The sequence below is a fragment of the Peromyscus californicus genome, unplaced genomic scaffold (genome assembly GCF_007827085.1).
Source record: "Peromyscus californicus insignis strain IS unplaced genomic scaffold, ASM782708v3 Scaffold_21__1_contigs__length_65335640, whole genome shotgun sequence".
Lineage (NCBI taxonomy): Eukaryota > Metazoa > Chordata > Mammalia > Rodentia > Cricetidae > Peromyscus > Peromyscus californicus.
The window spans coordinates 23,467,266-23,492,601 of NW_026294514.1; the positions used below are offsets into that span (position 1 = coordinate 23,467,266).

General features: G+C 38.2%; 1 protein-coding gene across 6 annotated transcripts in view; it reads left to right on the plus strand.

The window, feature by feature from the left end:
- Positions 1-25,336, plus strand: part of Spag16 (sperm associated antigen 16) — an 830,413-nt gene that overhangs the window by 391,395 nt on the left and 413,682 nt on the right. The gene's annotated exons all lie outside the window — the stretch shown is intronic.

The window sequence follows — 25,336 nt, forward strand, 5'->3', positions numbered from 1 at the left end:
TTTGGTCATGGAAGGCTAAAGCTTTTCCTAAGGATGTTGAAGAGCAGTGGCACAGTTTAAGCAAGTTGTAACACTTATAGAAGGTCAATTAAAAGAAGATGAGGTTGCAGAGACTACCAAAGATGTATTAGTATAATCCAGGTAACAAATGAGGAAAGCCTGTCAATCTTTTTCAACCTTAATTTTTCAATGGAATTAACCTAAAAAATTCCTTGAGTGACATGCTCTCCATCTTCCAATTCTTACTGAGTTGGAGGCAAGTTAACACATTATATTCAATGACTGGATTTACTTATTACAACTTAGTGTTCTGGCTAGCACACTGTGGTGAAGGCAGTTGAAACAGAGGAAAACAATGTCTTGCAAAGTATCAGAGACTGATTCAATATGACAAGATCTCAAACTGAAATTGGGAAAGAATAAGAATTTTATAGGTTCCTTGTTTTTAACTCAAAGGCTAGAGTTCTAGGATAAGGACTGTGTGTAAAGGAAAATATCAGTAGAAATTTTCATAATTTGATTTGGATTTATTGTGTGATGTTGTAGAAAGACATTTAGTATATATAAACCTAATCCCAAAGAGAGATTTAGCCTTGTATATGAAGTATGTACTATGAAGTATGTAATAGTGCAGTGACAATATGCATTAGACCATACGCCCTAAACTTTAAATTACAGAAAAGGTATTTTGGCAGCTTATGGTTCTACATGTGAAGACCACATTGAGCATATCTGTAATGAACTTCCAGTATCACCTGGGTTTCTTCATATAACTGGTCTGATGCCAAATAATGTGGATGGTTCAGTGTTTTCTTGTAACATCAGCTAGAGGTACTTCAACATCTTCCACGTGTCTGACTTTCTGCGTCCTTCTTGCATCCTTCTCTCAGGCTCTAAGTGAGGTGTGGTTTCACAGAAAAGCTCAGGTTCAAACGATGGCAAGTCCAGTTATGCAAGAGAAGAAGCAGTAGTGTGCTTTGTACCGGCATATCCCAGAGACAGGGACTGTGGGAATCACAAAACTGGTATCAAGGGCTTAGATAGAGATGGAATTGGGGAATTCAAATAACTTGCCAAATTTTACTGATTATGAACAAGCAGTCATGCATCAGATTTGCTCCTAAACATTTCATTTTGTTCTTTATATCCTCCTAAAGATACCAATGTCACACTATTACTCTAAAATGAGTGAAATTGGTAACTGAAGTGAGCATTCCTTTTGTGGAGGCATTGAATGGACAAACTCTTCAACAAAGTAGAATGTTCAAAGTGAGAAGAAGAATTACATTGACATTAGAGTCCATGAAGAAACAGTCAGGGAGCAAGGTGTGTTCCAGTAGAGAATGGTTGTGAAAAGAGACAGACAAGAGTGCTATGTGAATGAAGGCTAATAACAAGGCCAACACCAGGAAGGTGTGAAAAACATTATGGAATGAAGATGTCTGCTGTGCTTGTCAACCTCAAGGGTGTTCAGTGAATGTAATGAGAGATTTCAGAGGTGCTGCTGCGGAGACTTGAAGAGGTGGTGCCAAGTCTTATTTCTATGAGTTTTATTCTTGAAACTTTTAATTGCACTATGCTGGGCCTTCCATGTAAAATGATCAAGACTAGAGTCTCTGGATTTCTCATATTTGAATAATAAGTGCAGATGCCAGGCTAAGAACAAATGTGTACGACTCAAGACCCATAGCTTTGATTTTTTTCCCCTGCCCATCATTTTTGATACTAAATGAGAATAATATGATGTGGATCCATCAGAAATTATTTTAATTTAGTTTGTTATGACTATAAACTAATTTTTCTTTATGTGTTTGCTGTCTTTGATTGGCATAAATCTCAACAATACCTACTGTAGTTCTATTAAATATTAACCAGGACATTACTTTGCACCATTTGGGAAGTTATGAAATTTTAGCCTGATCCAAAATCCTTGCCCAGGATATTAAACATGACAGCTTCAAAGCTTGCCAAGACATTGTTGACAATTGTCCTATCTTTGATGAAACCAGGAAGAAAAAAAATCTCCCCAGTAGATTTCCTATCAAAAGCTTTGAAGATTTGACACTGTGTAAAAGATTACATCTACAAGCAGGTGCAGCCTTAATGATAGTAAATGACATTAAAATTTTTGAGTAACAAAACCTGCAATTGAAACGTGGAATGATAGCTCTTAGTGATTTGCAGCACCAAAGATAACTAACTACATAATATATAAAAGAATCGAAAGTACAGCTAACTTTGACTTTACGACAGTAACAAAAGAAATAAAAGGAGGAAAAAAGCCCATGATCTCACAATGTCACACGTTGCAAACCTATTTTGTGTAAGTGGACATCAAATTCCCTTTGGGATTTTTCAATTTCATTTATTTTATCAATAAGAGCCTGCTTTTGGAGAAAGGAATAAATCACATTTAAATGAAATACAAGAGATTATGCCAGTAGCCAAGCTCTTTGCCTTGACTAATCCAATAGCTTGGGCCAAATATCTCAATGTCAAAAGCATTATAAGTATTCTACAAGGTAAGTCTGGCAAGGAGAAATCAATAACAGTGTATTGGATTTGATTAAAATGTTTACTTCCCCCTTCCAACCTCCCCCTTTCCAAGCTAAATGGCCCTTCCTCATGCTGATCCGATCTGTGTTGTAGTAATTGGCTTCCCCATTTGTGTCATGATGCCTTAGTCTTAGAACTCATTCCTGAATCACACTTTTCTATGTCTCTATGGTTAGTGTTTAAGGCTCTGGCTTTTTGGTGGCACTGAGCTCAATAACAAATTAAAAGAGGATTTTACAGATCCACTTATACAAATAATTAACCTTGATCTTGCAACCTTTAGAATGCACTGTGAAATTTTTGCATGGAGAAATCATGCACTGTAAGATAGCTCGGCCCAGTGTTGATAAGATCAGTGGTGGTGGTTGCATCTTTCAGTTATTTTGCTCCTAGAAGATTCTGCAGTGTCCTGGGAACCCAGAAAACTTACCTTGGTGTTTATCTCACCCATTAGGGCCCTTGCAGGTTCTCTTCTTTTTGCCTCAGATATTCTCTTCTTCACCTCAGCATTCATGCACGTAATTCTCAACCTCTCCTCAGGGACTGCGCTCAAATTTGCTACCTAAGAACATTTTTATTAATCGTTCTAAATTAAGACACTTTATCCATAACTTTCTTACCCAGAATTTGTCAGTATTCATTTCACAATGTATTTCTGAGGACAGTATTGTGAACTCCAGCAGAGTGGGTCTGAGAACTATGAAGCCTCCTTATTACCTTGTGCCACTGAAAAATATTTGCTACTTGACTAATAGTTTGCTTACTGTTCAGGTCTTTTCAGATGTATAGATCATGCACATGGTATGTCTCAAGTACATATAGTCAATGTCTGACTGGTTTTCCTGTCCGTGTATATTAGTTTTATCATAATTAGATTGAGGACAGCCATGCTCCCATCATCGACTTTTTATTGAAAAAATGAGGTTCTGGAGTGTGATATTCAAGGACTTTCAGAAATGGACCTAGATGAACTTTCTGATTGTTGTGACATCCTCTTCCTTACTATCTAGAATAGCTGATGGATTGGATAGAGAACAGTTTATATTGTTGTTTTCTGTGGACTAATCTCCATTCATCATTCACTCTCCACCTTCTCACCTGTCCATCAAAATCGTCCCCTTGTAACGTCCTGACACATTTCAACCATTCAAGGAGCATTTTCTGAAAGGCCCTTTCTTCATTGATTACTCCTTTTTAATTCCCATTAAATATCACCTTTTCAATTGTTGCCCTATAAAATTTTGTCATTTACCTTGAAGAAACATTTGGTTTCTGCTTCATTGTCTCAATGCTTCTAAGGTTTGGAAAATTGAATAGCAAACAAATACAGTTACTGCATGTATAAGATGAATAATTTTCCTCAAAAATCAACTGATAATTTGTGGCTCTGAATGTATACTTTTGATCAATATGGCATCAAGGTAGCACCACCCTTGATGGGATTTAGGAAAAAAGAAAATACTGATATATTACTTAGAGCAAATGCAGACTGAGGTGGTTCAGACAGCATTTTGTCAATTTTGCTGGTTAAATATAAATAAAAATAGAAACATATGGCAAAATAATTCACCAGAAGTTATTGAAAATTAAGATCTGGGTATACTGACATAAGCTTTAATAAACATAGCCAAATAAAAAGGTTCTTTGTGATGTTTATATCTCCAGTGAATTCCTCAATCCTTCGCATGTTCTCAGGAAGTAAAGTATCAAAATATTAGGACTTTCTAACAATAACCAACAATTTGGAGATATATAAATTAAAGAAGAGACAAGGCAGCCATGGAGCATGGAAGACTTCAGAACAGAAATCTGCTGCCTCCCACAGTCCACTTTCATTATGGAAGTGACTTCATTTCCCAGAGCTCCATGTGTATCAGTGGAAAGTCCCAATTGATCAACCCAGCCACAGGAGAAAACATTATTCTAGAAAATACATGCTTGGATGAAAGAAAGACAATTTTCCAAGATATCTCTCCTGTCTACTGTCTATAACAAAAAAACACATCATCCAGTTAAGCTTCTCTGCACCTAATCATATTTGCAAACATACCCACACATATCCACATACCAACTACACTCTGCACCTAAATACATTTGCACACATACCCACATACCAACTACACACCACATTCTACATACACTCCTTCATAGTCACACACACCCAGATCCCCCCCGACTCTTCCATTCCAATGCCCCCAAACTATATACACCTACACACCCAAACACACTACATATACACACAGTACATATCCCCCTCACACCCACATGTATCAGCAAATACTCTCACACAATACACTACACACACCTAGACCTTCCATATACCCCTAACCCACACATACATTACAAACATCCACACACACTAAACACACCCATATACATACATATCCAGATCCCCCACCTGCCCATATGTACTCACAAATACTCTACACATTCACACATACGCATACATACTACATGGACTCATATAGACCCATCACTACACACACACACACACACACACACACACACACACACACACACACACACACACACACACTTTCCAAACCCCTCTCCATGAAAATGGCATAGACACAAAGAATACAATCATCTTTGACTACTAAACTCCAGTAGGAAAGACAAATTTTAGTTAATTAATAAGGTTAGTAATTTACTTTCACCACATGAAAGCAAAAGATTTTAAAATAAAGCATATAATATTTTAAAATGTGAGAGATAATACAGAACAAATTTTTGCTCGGGGTGGTAGCGTGCATGCCTTTAATCCCAGCACTCAGGAGGCAAAGTTAGGCAGATCTCTGAGAGTTTGAGGTCAGCCTGGTCTACAAAACAAGCTCTAAGACAGCCAGGGCTGTTACATAGAGAAACTATTTCTCAAAAAACAAAACAAAACAAACAAACAAAACAAAAACCAATTGTTTCTCAAGGAAGCTTGCAATTGTCCCTGAACTACAGAGAAAATAGGAAAATTGTAAACACTAGTGAGAAGAGACCCAAAGTGAGAGAAGAATGCTCCAACACAGAACTGTTGTTGGTTGTTTTTTACTATTTTACATGGAGGCTTATTGTTAATTATGAATGCTTGGCCTTAGCTTGGCTTGGTTTTTCTTAACTTTAATTATCCCACCTACATTTTGCCTCTGGACTTTTCCTGTCCTCTTACTTCTTTAAATCTTACTCTTACTCTGTGGCTTGCTGTGTAGCTGGGTGGCTGGCCCCTGGAGTCCCCCTCCTTCTCTGGCTGCTCTTCTTCTCTTTCCCAGATTTCTCCTTCTATATATTTTCTGTGCCTGCCAGCCCCTCCTATCCTTTCTCCTGCTTCGCTATTGGCCATTCATTTCTTTATTTGACCATCAGGTGTTTTACACAGGCGCAATAACACAGTTTCACAGAGTTAAACAAATGCAACATAAACAAAAGCAGCACACCTTAAAATAATATTCCCCAACACAGAACTGCTATCATTTTCGCGAAACAAAAACACACACTCAAATGCATTGAAAGTTTCCTTAAATGGAAAGTCAATGCAAACATCAAAATGGAAGTTTTAGGACATAGCAATATTAAGACTCAGCCTTGTTAATTATGGAACTCCAGTTGTAAAGAAATCCACAAATGAGCTGAGAAATTATTTACAAAGAGAGAAAACAGAAGCAGCAGCCATGACTGCCAGAAAATGATAGAGCCTTGTCTCCAAAGTGTTAAACTCTACTTCCTGTGCACCACATCGGCACAAGCATTGCAAATCATCCCCAGATAGCAAAGGACTGAAAAAATATAGATGTATGTGCCTACCCTCATAGAAGGAAACATGAACACAGCAGTCGTACCGGAAACACGAGAGCATCTGCCTAGACAGATGAAGGTAGAAGCTCAGAGACAACGGGTTAGCGGAACATTCCATAAGAGATAATGCCTGAAGCCGGGCGGTGGTGGCGCACGCCTTTAATCCCAGCACTCGGGAGGCAGAGCCAGGCGGATCTCTGTGAGTTCGAGGCCAGCCTGGTCTCCAAAGCGAGTTCCAGGAAAGGCGCAAATCTACACAGAGAAACCCTGTCTCGAAAAACCAAAAAAAAAAAAAAAGAGATAATGCCTGAGCCCGGCTAACATGTGAGCGGAAGGAAGCAGGATGTCCATGGCATCACAAACTTCAGAAATGTACTAGAAGTCGAGGGTAAAGAGTGTGAGCTCCCCTTGGAGGAAACAACAAGACGTCTGCAAGCGTGCTCTCTAACCATAGAAACAGACTAAAGATAAAGACAGGAGAGAACCTGTGGGTAAAGGGCTGGTAATGCCGATGATGATGATCAGACCTGAGTGTGCTACGTGGGTACATTATAAAAAGTGGGGAGTGTGCACCTGTCGGAATCTGCTATGAAGAGTTTAACAACATAAACTCCTGTGTGCTTTAAAGTTGGGGGTTGGCAGGTGTGGTGTGAAAGTGAAGCATGATTTTTTGTTTTTGTTTGTTTGTTTGTTTGGTTGGTTTTGTTTTATCCACTTTAAACTTTTTTGACATAATTTTTAGACCGGGGCGTGTTCCAGTCAACTTACCTAATATTAATAATCTTACATAAAGTTAGTAAAATTAGCAGAACATTACTTTTAACTGTGTCTTTTCATAGAAACTAACCACGCTTCCCAGACTCCGTGTTGTTTGTGTTCCACAACCCCGTCTGGGAACCATCATCACATAGGGCTCCGATGTGTTCCTTGTAATCCCTGGTGATCCTGGCATTCTGGGCAGAATGCTGGCAATATGCTTTGTCAAATGACCTTCAAATTGTATTTGTCTTATATTTTCTCCTTATCAAACATGGGGACTTCTGGAAAGGTATCACAGAGTTGATGGATCCTCAATATATCATATCATGTGATGCTTATAATTAAAAATATTAACAATTTAGAATCTTCATATCTTTTCATAGACTAGAGTAAAAGAAAAAATATCAGCTCAAAATTTCTTACACTTTTCCCATTTTTAACTCAGAACTCAGCTAATAACAACTATTAGAAAAATATTAATTTAAAGGAAAGTAGTGTGATTTCAATTTTGATAAAATGCAACGTAAAAGTTAACATGGTTGTATTTTAATTTCCTTCATCTCTATTCTGTCAGCTCTTTACTGATTTCTATGTCTTCATTTACTTCCTGCTGAAAGCAGGTGCAGAAAAAAAATTCTAGAAATGCATTTTGGTAAATAATGAGTACAGTTGTTGCTCATTGGTAGAATTTTGGTGTATATTAATAAATTGTACTTTCTTCATTTTTCCTTGTTTTTGTTCTGTTTAATTCATTTTCTTTATATGACATATTATATTTATGTTATTTAAAAAAAACATTCAGTCACTTTATGATGAGGTACTTGCCCAGCATGTACAAGGCCTTGGGTTTGATCTTCAGCAATGGAAAAAAACAAACAAACAAAAAAAAAAAACAAGCAAAATGAAACTAATAGTGACAGTAGTTTTTCAAAGGGTTGTTGGTGTGACTATATTGCTCTGGGAGAAGAGAGTTGCTGTCTTATAGATGTTGAACCCTTCTTAGTGAACAAGTTGACCCTTACAATAAAGATATCCTTTAATAATTTTATAGTTAACTTACTCTGCTCTGATAAATCATACACTTTGAAAGACTCCTCACTTAAATCATATTTTTTAAAAGGCAAATATAAGTAACATTTTTTTTATTTTATACATTTCAACATGGGATAGATTACTCCAGGCTTAAAAGCCCCTTAAATGTAAGTACATCATTGAGAACTTACATGAAATATTATAATATATAAACAAGATTATCCTGTGAATATTAAGAACCAATTGGATAGAAACAAATCCTTCTGTAAGCTGCTTGAAACAAAACTCCAGGCTTCTCATGTAAAGAAATTAATTAGAGTCAGTTTCTATCCCACCACTGATGGAGATTGGAACATTTTTCTGAACAGTTATTATTGCAGAAAAGTACAAATGGAAACAATCTTACTAAGTTTGTGCAAATCATCTGTAGAAAATGAATGTGAGCAGAAAAAAATAAGTGTTCTGGAGTTAGTGGAACCCATAGTGAACACTTGTCAGCTAGGACAGATGATGCATCACTGGTACCTTGGTTCAGTAATGATAATTCCATCTTGTATCATAAATAATAAAACAAACCAACAGCTTTATCCTAATTTAAAAACAAACAAAATACTCACTGAAAATTGGCTTCCATTTTAAATTCTTGAGATTGGGAGGGACAATCTGAACAATTGAAGGTCCAGGCTCACATTGCAGCTGTATTTCTCACTACACATTATCATTTTGCTTTAGTTTTAAATAGGCATCTTGTGAGCATGCTCAGAATGAACCAGTCTATGTCTGCTCTTTTTCTTGGTCTACCACAGTGCCTTTCCTGCCCAGTCTCAAGCCCAAAAGATACTGCATTGAGAAGGTATGGGACAGTCCTGTCAGTTCTCTGTTTGATGTGTTTTCCTATCAAGAGGAACCACAAATCTGGAGACCACATATGAGCCTTTTAACTTTTTAAGCAACCATTAAAAATTTATTTAAAAAATTATAAAATGTATTTTTTATCATAATTTCTCTATCCCAACTCCTCCCAGATCCCATCTCTTTACCCACTCAGCTTCATATTATTTATGTCCCACTCTCTCCCTCCCTCTCTCCCTCCTTCCCTCTCTCCCTCTGCCCCTCTTCCACCCCACCTTAACCAAAACAAACTAAAAATGAAAATCTAAACAAACAAAAAAAACAATAAGACAAAAAATACCAAAACAAGACAAAATGAAAAGGGGAACCCACAGAAAAACATGGAGTTTGGAGTTGGTTTTGTGTTAAAGACATGGAGTTTGTTTTGTGTTGGTCAGCTACTCCTGAGCAGCCTTAGACTGTGGTTAATACATGCAGAGACATTCCATTAAAGAAAACTGATCTTCCCTTTGCCAGCAGCATTAATTACAAACAGCTTTTTAGTGTGGGATGGGACCCCATGTCCACTTTCCCCTTGTAGTACTGGGACCCCATCTGGCTTGAACCTGTGCAGGTCTTATGCATACTGCCACACTCACTGTGGGTCTGTATGTGCAAATCAGTCCTGTCCTGTCTAGGGGGTACTGTTTCCTTGGAACCATCCACAACCCCTGCCTCCTACAAACTTTCCTCCTGCTCTTCCACATGGATCCCTAAGCCTTGAGGGAGGGTTTCCTTTCATAACTTCTTACATTGGGACAACTCAGTATAACATTGAGTTTCTTTATTTCTTCACAGAAATTATTTAATGTAGCATGAATCTTAGAAGGTCTTATTAATAAAAACAAACCTGAAGCCAGGTATTGGGGTGAATGCTGGAAGATCAGAGAAGCAGAACAAGCCACAGCCACCTCACCTTGCCAATTCCTCAGCTGATCCTGTTTCCTTAGACTGGAAACCTCTCAGTCCTCATCCAGAGTGAATCTCAGCTGAACTGTTGCTCAAAGGTCTAAAAGCTTCACCAGCTCTAGTTCCTCGTCCTCACTCCTTAAATACCTTTCTGTTTCCTGCCATCACTTCCTGGGATTAAAAACTCTTGCTACTACACCTGGCTGTTTCCAGTGTGGCCTTGAACTCACAGAGATCCAGGCGGAACTCTGCCTCTGAAATGCTAAGATTAAAGGCATGTGTGCTACCATTTTCTGGCCTCTATATCTAGTAGCTGTTCTGTTTTCTGACCCCAGATAAGTTTATTAGGGTACACAATATTTTGGGGGAACACAGTACCACCACAATTTAATGACATTTTTGTCAAAATTCTAATATTGCTTCAAACAAATTTGCCATGTAATTGGATGTCTACAGTCAGGAAAATTTGGTACTGTTAAAATATTTTTTAATTGTGATATATTCTTTGTCTTAATTATTCTCATCATTAGTGTATTGTCGCTTTGTCCCTCCAAGGTAGATCGTTAATCCCTTAGGATTGTCATCACCTTGACTACCTTTATATGCTTTGTAGCCAAGTTATGTAAAGAGTCACCATAGTGAAAAAGTTAAGTTGTAGAGAGGCTTTCAAGACAACTGTTAGTGCAAGAGTTAGGATGCTCTCTCTTCTCAGACGCTTAATGCACGTTTTATATATTGTGAATACCACAGAATGGTTTTACTATCACTTTATAGTTCACATGTAGTCACACAGGAATCTAAGTCAAATGTAGACTCATGTGGACATAGATATGTATTTGTATGTTTGTTGAAAAGCAAGCATGTAATTGCCAATGGTCAATTGCTAAATTCTATGATGGTAGGCATGCTTAGAATTATATTAATATATTCATTAAGTATTTACTCAGATGGGTCTTTTAAGAGGTTCAACTATTGTACAAACTATATGATCTAAAAATGAACCAAATTATATTTAAAGAAAACCGTGGTGAGAGTTAAATTCTCTGTGAATGTAAGTCCCAAGTCCTAGCGTGTCTGATTCAGATGGTTTGCAGCAGGTCAGAGAGATTGCATTTCTCCAAGTCCCTCCAAGATGGTGATTTTAACCGCCCGGGACAGATGTTAAGAACTCCTGCCCTAGAACAGGAAGGATGGATCTGCAAGCTAATTCACAGTGTGGGGACACTGTTGGATCATCTTTCCTTGTGTCTCCTTTGACCACGATTCCTTTCTGGCTTGATGATAGGACTGAAGGTTTTTCTGGACTATTTTGTAGTATGTGCCAACCCTGGCAAACTCATAGTTGTATGTCTACTCTTTTTAGAAGAAACTTGTAATTTGAAGAAGACATGGAAAGCTAAGAGAAAGCCTACCCCGAATTCATTCTATCTATCTGTCTATCTATCCATCCATCCATCCATCCATCCATCCATCCATCCATCCATCTATCTATCTATCTATCTATCTATCTATCTATCTATCTATCTACCTATTTATTTTTGATGCTATTGTAAAAAAGCTGACCATTTTGATATTATGGCTGCTCTGTTCAATCTGTTTGTTGAAAGTTGTTCTATCGTCTGTCAATACAATGGGCTTAGTGGCAGTCTTGTGTATCAGTTCCTTTAATCCTTCAACTCGGCATCAGATATTTTTAACACATCTTTGCATTATAAAAACAGGAAGGTATTCCTGAACCATCTTATTTTATATTGTTTCCAGACATGAACTGGCAAAGATTGTTGGTCCTTCTTGTTGAAAAAGCCACATTAAAGACACAGGTCTCATATGAACAATAATGGTTGTGAAGTTGCCATTGTTGCTACAGTGGCCCCATGGGCCAGAGGGACATAACAGCAGCAGTTGCTTTTCTAAGACAGATTTTGAAGAATCCTGCAGCTGTACCTTCTGATAGTCAGAATGCCACTGTTTCTTTTTATTGAGAATACACTGCCATTATGTAACTCGTGTTCCTGGGAAGCTGAGGGCCAAGAGTCCAGGATGAAAACATTTGTCCCCAGTGATGCCAATGAAGAGTAAATGCAGAACATTAGAGACTATTTTTTCCCTCACTTCTACAGTGGGGGCATGCTACCTTATCCTGAGTGAATGAGCGGAGTTCAATCCACCATATACAATGAAATACTATTTACACGGGTGATCTGGGATGATATACTATATTTCTGTTTTAGTGTTTTATTTTTTTCTTTAGAACCTTTTAGATATAAAGAGTAAAAGAATTATCAGTTGTTATCAAAAAGGCAGCAGCATCGGTAATTTTGCCTCACACTCTTCATATGCTATGTTTCTCATTCTTGAGCAATTTTACAGCTTGTTTGAAATTTCAGAAAGTTGTATTTTGCAACAATAAACCATTTGTAAACCATTAAGTATAAACCATTTATACTTAAAATATCAGTTAAAATACAAATCTACAAAATTCTTTAGGTTCATGATTCTTCAAAGTTAAAAAAGTGCAGCACTAGGGAGGCAGAGCCAGGCGGATCTCCGTGAGTTCGAGGCCAGCCTGGGCTACAGAGTGAGTTCCAGGAAAGGCGCAAAGCTACACAGAGAAACCCTGTCTCGAAAAAACCAAAAAAAAAAAAAAAAAAAAGTGCACTGCTATATTCATGATACTATATTTAAGAATTGAAGAAGATACATATCTAAATATATATTATAGGTGAAATCCTTTAAAAGATGCCCAAATTCCTATGTAAACTATTTTCTTAACACATTACACTATAGTACAGAATAAAACTTCAAAAATTTGCTAGATATGTAATTATTATACTGAACCAAGAAAGCCTTAGGCTTATATTTCTAATATTCCTATGTACAGCAAAATAGACATTTTTATAAGTATATTTCAATATAGGGGAGACAGTAATTCTGAAAACTAAAATTTGCTTCAGTAAAAACTCGCTGCCCTAATTCCTCCTTCCCTCTTTCAACATTGAAATAACTACCTATATCAAGTAATGTTCCAAGTCTACATAGTTGGACTTCACAATTCTTTTGGTCGTAAACTCCAATTTTTATGCAAGACAGATTTCCTGGAACATGGAAGTAGGAATGATCATTACTGATCCCACAAAAAAAATCAAACAGGAAAAGTCTCCAAAGCAGTATGTTCTGTGCAGGCCACAAGTCCTTAAAGAGAATATTCAGAGTGTGCTCATTCTGGAATATAGTCTTGGTTTGACCTGCCCTATAGAATCACAGTGGAGAGGTACCATTTGTCTTTTACTGATAATGATACTGAAAAACTAAATGTGTCAAAAGCAGCAAGGCTTTGACATGACAGTGATGTTACTACAGCAGATGAGTTCTAATTGCTACTTATCTCTATTTTTACCTTATATACCCCGAGTGGAGAGCTAAAGAGTATTAAACTTGATTCACCTGAACCTGGTGATATAAAACTCACTGCCTATCATGTTAGAAAATTTCCATCTCTAGTGAATGGTATAGCCTTGGTGATGGGTTCTCTGATATGCCCATTAAGTCTTGCGATATTGTGGGGTAATGAGATGAGATGCCTACCTAGTCATAGCTACATCTTTCCCATTCATTGCTGGGACCTATTGTACTCCAAGGAGACCAGAGAAGTGTTCAATGGTGGTGATATCCTTGGATTTGATTATTCACAGGATGTTCCTATTGCTCTTGTTCTCGTGTACATCTGCAGTACTGGAGGGACAGGAGAGTAAATTAGCTACATTTAATCATGGCTGAGATTAATGGCATTTAGGTTAGACAAATGGTGTTTAGGTATCTAAAGAATGGCTTAGTAAACTTAATTGCTCAATGGAGTTTCAGGGTAAGAATGCAATATAGCTCTTATTAGAGTGAGCCATTTTTTTGTTTAATAAACTGATCTCATCAACAAGACTAATGCTCACATGAAGCTAAAGAAAATAATTTGAAAATGAAACATGAGAAGCAAACAATAAGGATATTTAATGCCTGCATTTGAGAGTTAAATCAAATGAGTCTCATATTTTAATATGTGGGCATCAAATATAGTTTTATATTTAATGCCAAGATTTAAGATACTGGGAAAAGGTTGAAATAATATGTTGAAAATATATGTGCTGTTGAATAAAGGTAAATCAGCTATGAGCTGGGATAGGGTGGGTACAGTTCTATTGGTAAAATGCTTTCCATGAAAGCATGAAGATCTGCTTTGGATCTCCAGAACCCATGTGAAAAGACAAGCATGATGGTATACACTTGTAATCCTAGCACCAGGGAGGTAAAGTCAAAATTAGGCAAGTTCCAGGTCCTAGGAGAGACTCCACCTCAAAGAAACAATGTGTATGATGTCTGAGCAACAACTCTAGGAAATGGCCTCTGGCCTACACATGCACATGCATGGACATTTGCACACACAGCAACATACACACACACACACACACACACACACCTACCTGATGAAACAGCATACACAGCATGTGGCAGATGTTAATCCTCCAAAGAGATAAGAAATGAAGTTGTTGTTCCACTCCCCTGTATGATGCTAAGAGCATGGATCACAATATAGTGATGAGAAAATGCTTGATAAAGTGTATGGTTTTGTTCTTTGTGAACTCATCAGGTAGGTATCTGGAGTCACAGTGCATACACGGAACCTAGAAGTCACGACAAAGCAAGTGTGTGCAAGGAGGGATGGAACGTGAATGGGCTATCAATGGCAGAACAAGAAGAGAATTGGTATCATACCTGAGAGAGAGCAGGGGGACTTTTGCTAATGTCTGCTATAAACTGCTGAGTGAGGCAAGAATAAAAGTCTGAGTGAGGCAAGACTACCCCTTCCTGGAAGGGGTAAATAGAAGTAAAATGCTTTGCTATTGAATATTTGAAAAGGAGCAATTGATGCAGGGCTCAGAGGGACTCTGGACCCACACTTCACACACCCACTATTGAGAGCTCTGATGAGTAAGGGCAACATTCCACCATGGTACCAGGAGCAACACTGTCTCTGTTCCTGTTATCAAATTGGATGCTCTGTAAGTTCTGTCAAGTCTAACTTGGCAGAAGGGAGTCCTTGAACCTTATAGATTCTTCCAAACAGATAGGTTTGGTGACTCGGAGGAAGATTGGGATACTAGAGGGAACATCCCTGGGTGAATTTGCCCAAGAAGAGCCAGTGCTGGAGAAGGAAATAGAGAAGATATTTTAGAGAGTGAGTGGTTAAAAAAAAATAGAATAATTTGTAAAATTAATTAAATTTAGGGATGTGTGATTCAGTTAGATGGAGTTCAGTGCTCTCTGGGTTTAAGATTATAAAATTCTGAAAAACTGTCATTGTGATATCATCATTACAAAAAGCATCCAATTTGATTCCAGGAACAGAGACGGTGTTTGTCCTGGTACCATGGTGGGATGTTGTCTTTATTCATCAGAGCTCTCAACAGTGGCTGTGTCAGGTGTGGGTCCAGAGTCCCGCTGAGCCCTGCACCAGTAGCCACTTCTCAAACACTCAATGGCAAAGGATTTTATTTCTATTTAGCCCTTCCAGGTAGGGGTAGATAACAATCATTGCCAATTGTTGTCTCTACAGGCAGATCCCCAGGTATGGCTGGGCAGCTAATTAGGGAGTCCCAGGCCCCAGAGAGAGATCCTGTCACCTGAGAGTGACCACTGACCTCTACATGTATGCACACACACACAAACACACAGGAACATGGACACACAGACACGCACACACAGACACAGACACAGACACACACACACACACACACACACACACACGCCAGAAATACTGTGCCTAATTCCATTTGGAATGCTCTTCAAGTTTGTACAAGGCATGGCTCTTCATTGTTCTTATTTTGAAGCAGCTTGGTGAACAGGTCATGGCAGCAGTGTGGAGAAAGGATTGCATTCCATTCCACATTTATTTTGAGCTGTGGGTGTTGGGCAGCATATCCTGTCTCTGCTGACCTAGAATATATTGTCAAATCAATCTTCATAAGACTTGAACTTGATGCCACACTCACGATTTTTTGGTTACCATGTACTCCTGAAAGTCAAAAGAGAGTATATTGAAAAATTTTGCGACTCGGGAATTTTACTCACTCAGCTCAGAGGTCAAAAACGGGTGCAGAAGCAGCAGCCTCCCAGGAGCACTTTTCATTGCAGGAAGAGCACACCGCCTGTATTACAAGTTAGACTCAGAAAAATGCCTTGACTAAGTGGGAAATACACGTGTGAGACTGATCCCTGCTCTTAAGACTCATTTCCCTCATCCAGAAATGACTGTTAATATGCAAAGAGCAGATATCAAAGTAATTAGGTTCAATAGTAAATGCAAGTCTACATTAGAAATGTTTATAGTTCCCCTACACAACTCCTGTCTTGCTCCTGTAGCAAGCCTGCCCTTCTTGCCCCTAAAATTAACACCTGATTACACCTCACTAAGGCCTCCTGGCATCCTGCTCAGAGTCCCATTCCATAGGACTCCAAGAAAGGCTTTTAGTAGTTGATTGATGCTTGTCCATTCTGTCTAATTTTCTATTCCTCTTCTCTTCTTGAGTGAAAAAAATACCTTAAAATCTGAGAATATACCATAATTTCCTGCACAATAAAGTCATTCTTCTAATCCCCTATTTTTATGTTGTAAATACTTGTGTGTGTGTAGAGATAGATAGATAGATAGATAGATAGATAGATAGATAGATAATTTTGTTCAAATGTGTCACTTTTTAAAGATGATCCTGGCCATTTCTGCCCATTCTCTGCCCCATCACTTCCATCCTTTATATTCATTTGGTAGAATTCTTAGGGAATACTGACACTAATTGGTTATACACTTATGTAACTAATTAGTACATGAAGTCTTTGAAGAAAATTATATCTTTGTATTTCTAAAAAGATGGTACATTTTGTGAATGTTAAGCTATATTTTAAATCCAAAAGAATATAAGACTCTTTCAAACATGAACTTTTTGAGAGGTAATTAAAGCGTAGGATAGCTTGATAGATGAAATAAAAATGAAGACAGAAGTTGACTTGACATTCACAACGCATATAAACTGATTTCAATCTTTTCTCTCAGTGAAAAACTACTATGACCTCACTAATGATTCCCATTGCCAATGAAAGAAATGCCTGAAGCTGTTCAGTGGCTCAGCTGAAACTCCCAAAGCATTTCATCCCTGAATCCACACTATAACTCATGGTGCTATTAGGTGACATGTATCAAGCAATGGCTTCAGCAGTAGCATTTTGCTGACACAGGTAGGGTGTGCCTCCTTGTCTCTCTGCGCTATAGTAAGGAGACTCCTAAGATAGTCTGAAATGCTACAGACAAGAGAAAGAGCAGTGACAAGAGAAGACACAAGAAACAAAGACCCACTCGTTCATACACTTAGGAATCCTTCTGTTGTTTTGTGCAATTTTGATATTTTAGTTTTTGTTTGATCACATAATATTATATTATATTTATTATTATACCTTAATACATCTCTACAAATATGATTTAATCAAACATTTGTGGAAATTTAGCATGCAAAAGGCATAGTCAAATGGCTGGTCGTTACTAACATGAAGAAACAGACCTTGTCCTTAGGGACTAAAAATAATAAATGGCTATGATTATGCTAAAAAAATGAAAAAGAAAAAGAAGGAGGAGGAAGAGAAGAAGAAAAAGAAGGGAAAGAAAGAAAAGGAAAGGAAAGAAAGAAAGAAAGAAAGAAAGAAAGAAAAAAGGAAAGAAAGAAAGAAAGAGAGAGAGAAAAAAGAAAGCAATACCAGAGAATCAGAGTATTGAAGATATAATTTTAAAGAGGTTTTCAAACTGGTTCAATGTAGATTTCCCCCTGTGATGAGGTGAAAGAAGAGGAAAGACTAAAGCTCTGGAAGCACTACGTCTCAGCTTCCTAGTGCTGGACAGGTTCCATAGATGCCCTGCAGGATGATGGCTTTCTATGCTGGTACTGCAAGGGAAGATGGATTGAGTTGTCCAGCATTCTACCTGCAGCATTTTTGCCAGCTGGTCCACGAATCAATAAACCTCCTGCGTCAAATCTCAGCACTTAGGTGGCCTTTCAGATATCTTTATGACCAAGGGCCAACAAAGACTTCTGCAGTTGGCTCCTCCTACTTCTCAGGCCACCACTTCTTATCTCCACCCTTCTCTCCACCCTCACTCACCCCATGCCACACTCCCCTTCAGTTCCCCTTGATTAAGTCTTGACTGCCTCAGTGCCTGTACCTAGAACTTGTGCCCTACGCTTCCGGAAAAATTAACTCTGTCTCTTGAGCTGCTGCCTGATTCTGCTCTGCTTTTAGCTCACAGTTCCTCTCTTCAGTGGATACTTTATGCTCTCTACACAGTGGACAGCATACCTCTGAAGTGGTCTTACTAAGTCATTTACTTAATTACCTAATTTCCCTCTTCAGGTGGAAGGCAAGCCTCATGAGAACAAAGACTTTGTCTCTCTGGTTTAGCCCCCCTTTATGAGAACCATGGATCTAGGCACAATGCTAGATATTAGCTGAGTTTTTCTAAAAAGAAAGTAAATATATCCTTCATATCTTTTGTTTTACAAAAGATGGGTATTATAGAATCTGTTAAATGTTGATTATTTTCTTTTATCTGCTATGTTATAATAAATAATTCTTAAATAATAATAATGCATTTGTTAAAAGAAAAGAAATTTTCAAATGTAATAGTCTTCAGATAGCCCAAATAATTTTTAGCCAGAAAATGAAAATAGACTTTAACTATGCATAAATATCAAAAAGTTCTGACTAGACAAGTTTATGCTTTACTAGAAAATTTATTTTAATGTCACATATATGCACAAGTGTTAATGACCTAAACTACTCAGGAGAATGTCTACTGTAATCAAAAGGCAAAATTAAATAAATTCTAAATATTTTAGTTTTTAAAATCTTGAAGGGAATTCTAGAACCTGTTTATCTTATTTCCAGCATAGTGTCATCAGTCCTGTTCTGTTGAAAGTTAAATAAACCAGCCTATAAGCTTTCCTTTTCCTTTTACAACCTAAACAATGGCATCAATACAAGATATGAAACAGAAATAGGAACAGAATTACAAATTACATTTCTAATTCTATGATTTTTTGTCCTGTTTAGTGAGATGTCTTACTATACAAAATGTTGTACCATATCAATACACCAGTTTTTCACTGGGATCTCTTTTTTCACTGCATACACTACAAATAGAATTCCTCAGTCAGTAGTATGCTCTAGAGTGGAGGAGGGCCACCCAGGGCATAAGAGATGACTCAGTGGTTAAGATCACGTATTACTCTTTTTTTTTTGGTTCTTTGAGACAGGGTTTCTCTGTGTAGCTTTGGAGCCTGTCCTGGAACTCACTCTGTAGCCTAGGCTGGCCTCGAACTCACAGAGATCCACCTGCCTCTGCCTCCCGAGTGCTGGGATTAAAGGTGTGCACCACCACCGCCTGGCTAAGACCTCTTATTACTCTTGCAGAGGACCTAGATTCAACACCCAGCACCCAAATGCTAGCTCACAACAGTCTGTAACTTCAGTTCCAGGGGATCCAGCACCCTCTTCTGACCTCCGTGGTCACCAGGTATCCATGTACAGCATGGATAGTCATGTAGACAAAACACTCATGCACATGAAAATGAAAGAAATCTGAAAAGAACATTCATGTAAAATAAGCAGCTTATCACTCAATACAATGATAAGGAATTATGGGTATGTCCATTTCTCTGTCTTTCCTACTCTCCACAAGATACGTGGCTTAGAATTGATTTTATAGTGGGTATAGGAACAAGACCTAGATAGTAGCTCCCAGGCTTGTTTTATCTATAATAGGAGGAAGAGTGAGCATTTATCAGAGTAAACCTAATGACTGCATTCTATATATGTTCATGCTGTGTACAGGCCTTGTGATAGGCTGTTGCTCTTTTGCCCATGTGTCTCATTTATGAAGTCTTCTGGTTAAAAAAGAAACAAAGCCAGGAATAAGAGAGCATGCAGAGCAAACTCAAATACATATGAAGACTGACTATGTCTGTCTTCATATGTACTTGGATATGTCTCGAAGACTGGATTTGTTACTGACATGTTGTATTCTTGTATTAAACACATCTTATTGTATTAAATGCAATCTCAATGTTGAGCAGAAAAGAAAATGGAAGGTGGTTAAGCAACTGAGTGAGGGGACCCCAAAGCTCTAAACAAAATATCCCAGGAAAAGGTGGTATTTTTTGGAGAAAGCTAGATATCTTAGTCTGGGGGTTATTCTCTTTCCATGCTGTGCTTCAAACCATCCCTCTTTGCTGCTCCCCTGAGTGTCAGAACATTTAAAGGAAGCTTCTAGAGTCCCACAGAAAAGAAGTCAATGGTAATTTACCACGTGTTATAGACAGAAGAGAATTCAATGGTAATTTATGGAATATTATTTTAACTGTGTAAAGATGTGTTTCATTTGTTTCTGCTGCTTTTGCTAATGATGCAAAGATATGCTACATTTATTTGATTAAATAAAATTAACCTGGGGTCAGGAGGCTGAGCAACTAGCTGACAGGAAGTGGGAGGGAGGAACTAAATGTAGTGAGGGTGGGCTGAGCAGAAGGATGGCCTCTTTTTCTGGTGACTGTAGTAAGGAGAGAAGGTGAGCTACTTGCTACTCACCCCTCTAAGCTAGTAGGATTTCACCTCAACCTTTGAATCCTGAGTTCTATAGAAGGATAGAGATTTAGATAAAGTTCCCTTTAGGAGCCATGAGAGGGCCAGTGCCTGAGGGAACAGAATTCCTGCCTGGCTGTGGTCTGTACAGCTGAACCACTGCTGATAGCTGTGGTTGCAATTGCCAGTTGGGAGAGCTGCTTAAGGTTCAGCCACTGTATTGAATGCAAAACAACACTATGAACATTCCTGGGGTTTTATTGCTGTCATAAAGGTATTTTCTTTTCTTTGTTTATTTCATTCTTGAATTCTGCCCAGTCTTTTACCATATCTGCCCCCGCCACACACACACACACACACACACACACACACACACACACACACACACACACACACGCACGCACACCAAGCCTTGGGACACAGGCCTAGGTGTTCTTCCACGGGCCTCTCCTGTTTTCAGAATCTGTACAGTCTGCTCACGGTTCTGTCTTTTTACTTCATTTTCTTTGTGATTCTAGATTGTTTCTAGGATTTTAGTGACAGCAAGGCATGTCATTTGAAAACTACAGTAAAAACACTCGGACAAGGGGAATTTTTTACTTCAGAAAACCAACAAAGACCATTCTTTGTATAGATGTGTACTGAGCTTGATTTATCCTGTCCCAGTGGAGAATTCACTCATTCTGCAAGCGATCTGATAGCTCTTTATCAAAGGAGACGAGTATAAGAAACTTGCAGACATTTCTTCCCTAATGTACCTTAATGTTTGAGGGCTCTCATAAATGGTTTATACTAAATGTGTCACAAATGTCTGAATACTTTTCTAATTTAAATTCTAAAACTGGGTGTTACAAATATAAACATTTTATCATCTGAGAAAAACAGAAAATAACACATTTTACCTGTACTATCTTAGGGTTACAGTTGCTATAAACTGTGAAACACCATGACCAAGGAAACTCCTAGAAAACAAAATATTTAACTGTGGCTTACTTGGAGTTCCAGAGGTTTAGTGTGGTGGACCAGCCCCCACACTTATTTACTCCAGGAACTCTTGAGGAATGAGGGATAAGAGACTTAGTTAGAAAAAGAGGGAGAGAGAAAACACAGGATAGACTCAAGTGGGCCTGGATCCTTATCCAAACAGGCTCATAGCTTTATTCCAAAGGGCTATTTATAACAATGCCAAGGGGTGGAGCAAAAGACCTCCCCCTTGTTGTCACACCCTTACAAACACCTGGTACCCAGATCCATGGTCCAATCAACCGCCCATGCAGTCCTGCTGGGTACAGCCACTAGGAAACCTAATTGGCTCCAACATCGGAGTAAATGAGATAAGTAAGCAGGCCCCAGCATTATCATCATGGAGCATGCATACAGGCACTGGAGCAGTAGCCGAGAGAGAGAGAGAGAGAGAGAGAGAGAGAGAGACAGAGAGAGAGAGAGAGAGAGAGACTCTGTGCCTGTGCTTGAGTGGATTCTGAAACCTCAAAACCCACCCCCAGTGACACACATTCTCCAACAAGCCACACCTCCCAATCCTTTTAATCCTTTTAAGTAGTGTTACTCCTGCTAAGCATTCAAATATATGAGCCTATGGGGGCCATTCTTATTCAAACTACCACATGTACACATCTGTCTTAGTTAATATTCTATTGTTGTGAAAAGATGCCATGACCAAGGCAATACTTACTTAAAAAAAAAAAAAATCCAGGCATGGCACTGAGAGCTTTACATCCTGATCCACAGGCAGCAGGCATTGAGAGAAAGAGAGACTCTAGACCTGGCACGGGTTTTTAAAACCACAAAGCCCACTCCCAACAACTCACCTCCTCCAACACCACACATACACACACACACACACACACACACACACACACACACACACACACACACGCAGAAAGAGAGAGAGAAACACACACACACAGTGGCGTACACACATAATATCTGAAAAACAAAAGAAGGAGAAAGTAAAGTCCCTGTTTTTTTCCCATCCCTGTGCTTAGCACCTGAAGGAAATGAGTCACCTGAACATTTGCATGCTATCACCTTTTCAGTGTAAATTTCTTCATCCTGTGGTTTTAGCACATGTAGTGGCACACCTATGTTTTACATGTGAACACATTGGGAATTAAGACTTTTGGCATATAGATCTTAGCAAGGAGGGACATACTTGCCTGCTCTTTGGAAGGTTTTCGCTGCCCCTGGGGATTTGGCAAGATGCTGGAGAAATGCTAACTTACATCACTGAGAGACTGTATTTTATACCCCTGTCTCACATGCTCTCTCTCCCCCTCCCTTCCTCCCTCCCTCTCTGTCTCTCTGTCTCTGTCTCTGTCACACACACACACACACACACACACACACACACACACACACACAAACACACACAGAGTCCCCTCAGGAATGTCCTCTATCTTCACAAGAATGAAAAGTATACTGTGTTTTATATTTTAATACACATATTTTGAAGCATAAAAATATTTTAAAAGAATATTCAGGCTTATATTTCTTTTTATTTAGAAGTATTTACATCCATGAGTTATAATTTTTAAAACTTCTTTAAATATTACTTGTATTTATTATTAAATATCAGCTTGTGATACTTAAAAAGAAATGGCAGTACAACATCCCAGTTGTATTTTAAATTAGAAGAGAAGTATATTAAATTTGTGTGGAGAGTTCTTCAGCTACAGGCAAAAAACTCAACAGTAATTCTTCTCCTAGACCAAGACTTTGAACCCTAATAGCCTGCTAACACGTAAGAAACAGGTTCGAGAAAAGAAAGGAATTGTTTTATGTTTGTTTAACTATTTTAGATAAATGTATTTTTTTATTGTTTGGTGTCCAATACTGAAAACTAAGAGTATAAATGACAAGAACATGCATGAACAAACCGTTGCTACAAAGCAAAGAGTATATTTATTTTCTTTCTAACTGTGAAACCCTGACTGTCCTATGGCAATTTTCGGCTCTGCTAATTGAAAGGTAAGTAGATGTCCTTTCTGACTTTAGTGGGAATATCTTCAGTCCATATAATCCACCATGCCTGCAGCATTTCAAGAGCTCCCTGACAGAGCTGGCTATTTCCTCTGTACAAATGAAATTTCCGTGGCCCACTTAAAATAAAAAAGTTCACTATTAAAAATCAAATGCCTTTCATAATATTGACATTTTTTGTAATTTAACTAAAATATAATTACATCATTCCTCATGTTCTTTTTGTCTCTCCCCACCTCCTGTGTCTGACACTCCCCCCCAAATTCATAGCCTCTCCTTCTTTAGCTGTTATTTTTATATATACTTAAAAAGAAATAAACCTACACATGTAACTTGTTGATTCTATCCAGTGTTGCCTGCATGTACATGTTTCTAGGGCTGCTCCTTGGTGTGGAATAACCAATCACAAGGATCTTCCCTGGGGAAGATTTTCAGGAGTTGCTAATTGCCTATAGCTCTTCATCTAGGGGTGAGGCTGCTCAGGTTTTCCCTATCTACAATGGTATGTCAACTCTTATTGGAATTGTTGAGATCTTGTTTAGGCAGCCATGTTGTTGAGATTTCATGGATGCCACTCCCTGTTATATGCAGAAGACACCATCTAACAGAAGACTTCCTGGTCCTCTGGCTCTTACAATATTTCTGTGCCCTCTTCCATAATGTACCCTGAGTTTTGGGTACAGACATTGTATTGTTGGTATATCAACTGAGGCTAGACATAAATCTGTCACTTTTTCTCCACATTTTGACTAGTGTGGCTTTCTGTGATGATCTCCTGCTGCTTCAAAATAAAGCTTCCTTGATAAACGGTGAGGTCTACACTTACCAGTGAAAATAAAGATTAGTATTTAGAATGTAGTTAGGAATCATGCTGGTTTAGGAAAGTGGCAGTAGATTACTTTCCTTCTCTATTCATAGTGTGGCTTTATTCACACATTCATCCAATTTTACTTATTTATTCTGAAGTGTTTTCTGAGCACCCCAACTAGCCAAGCATGATGCTAAGAACACAGAGAAAAGATGTGTCTCCATGATTAAAAAAACAGGCTGAGGCAGAGGCCATTACGATTCAGTGTGTGGATGCTACCAAGGGAACACAAAGAATATTCAAGGTCAACTCACACAAAGATGATGAAAGTGTAGTTTGCTTGTAGCTGATATTTTGCCCCCATACCCCAGAAAAGCCGGCTGCTCCTGATCATTGACAAGCACTGTTTCCTTAAACTGGATATAGTGTCCATTCGTTGAATGCCATGGCTTTGAAAATGTCTTCTAATAACTTCAATAGAAAAAATCCAGTGATTCATCATCAATTACTCAGTACCTTAAAATTCTCATTTTTAATGATATAGTGCAAAAAACCCCTGCCTTATCCCTCATCTTCTTGAAGAATTTAATCAGTGTGACAAGGGTCAATGACAAGAGCTTTCTCCCTATTGTGTTTTTGAAGGGTCTTAACACATCTAGACAGTCTTCATTTTGAAGTCTCCCTTCTCACATAGTGTAACACATAACCTTGAACTCAACTCAGCCTAAAAAGGAAAGTGCTGTGTTGGTAAATTAATCAGGAGCACTCTAGAAGATCTAATTTAAAAAGTACACATTAGCAGTTTATCTCATAGTATGAATTCCTAATCAATCAAAGTACATAATTGTGTAGACTCAAATATTATCATGAAGTCTAGCCATTCAAGTGTGTAACTAAAGCAAACAAACCTCAATTAAGCACACATCT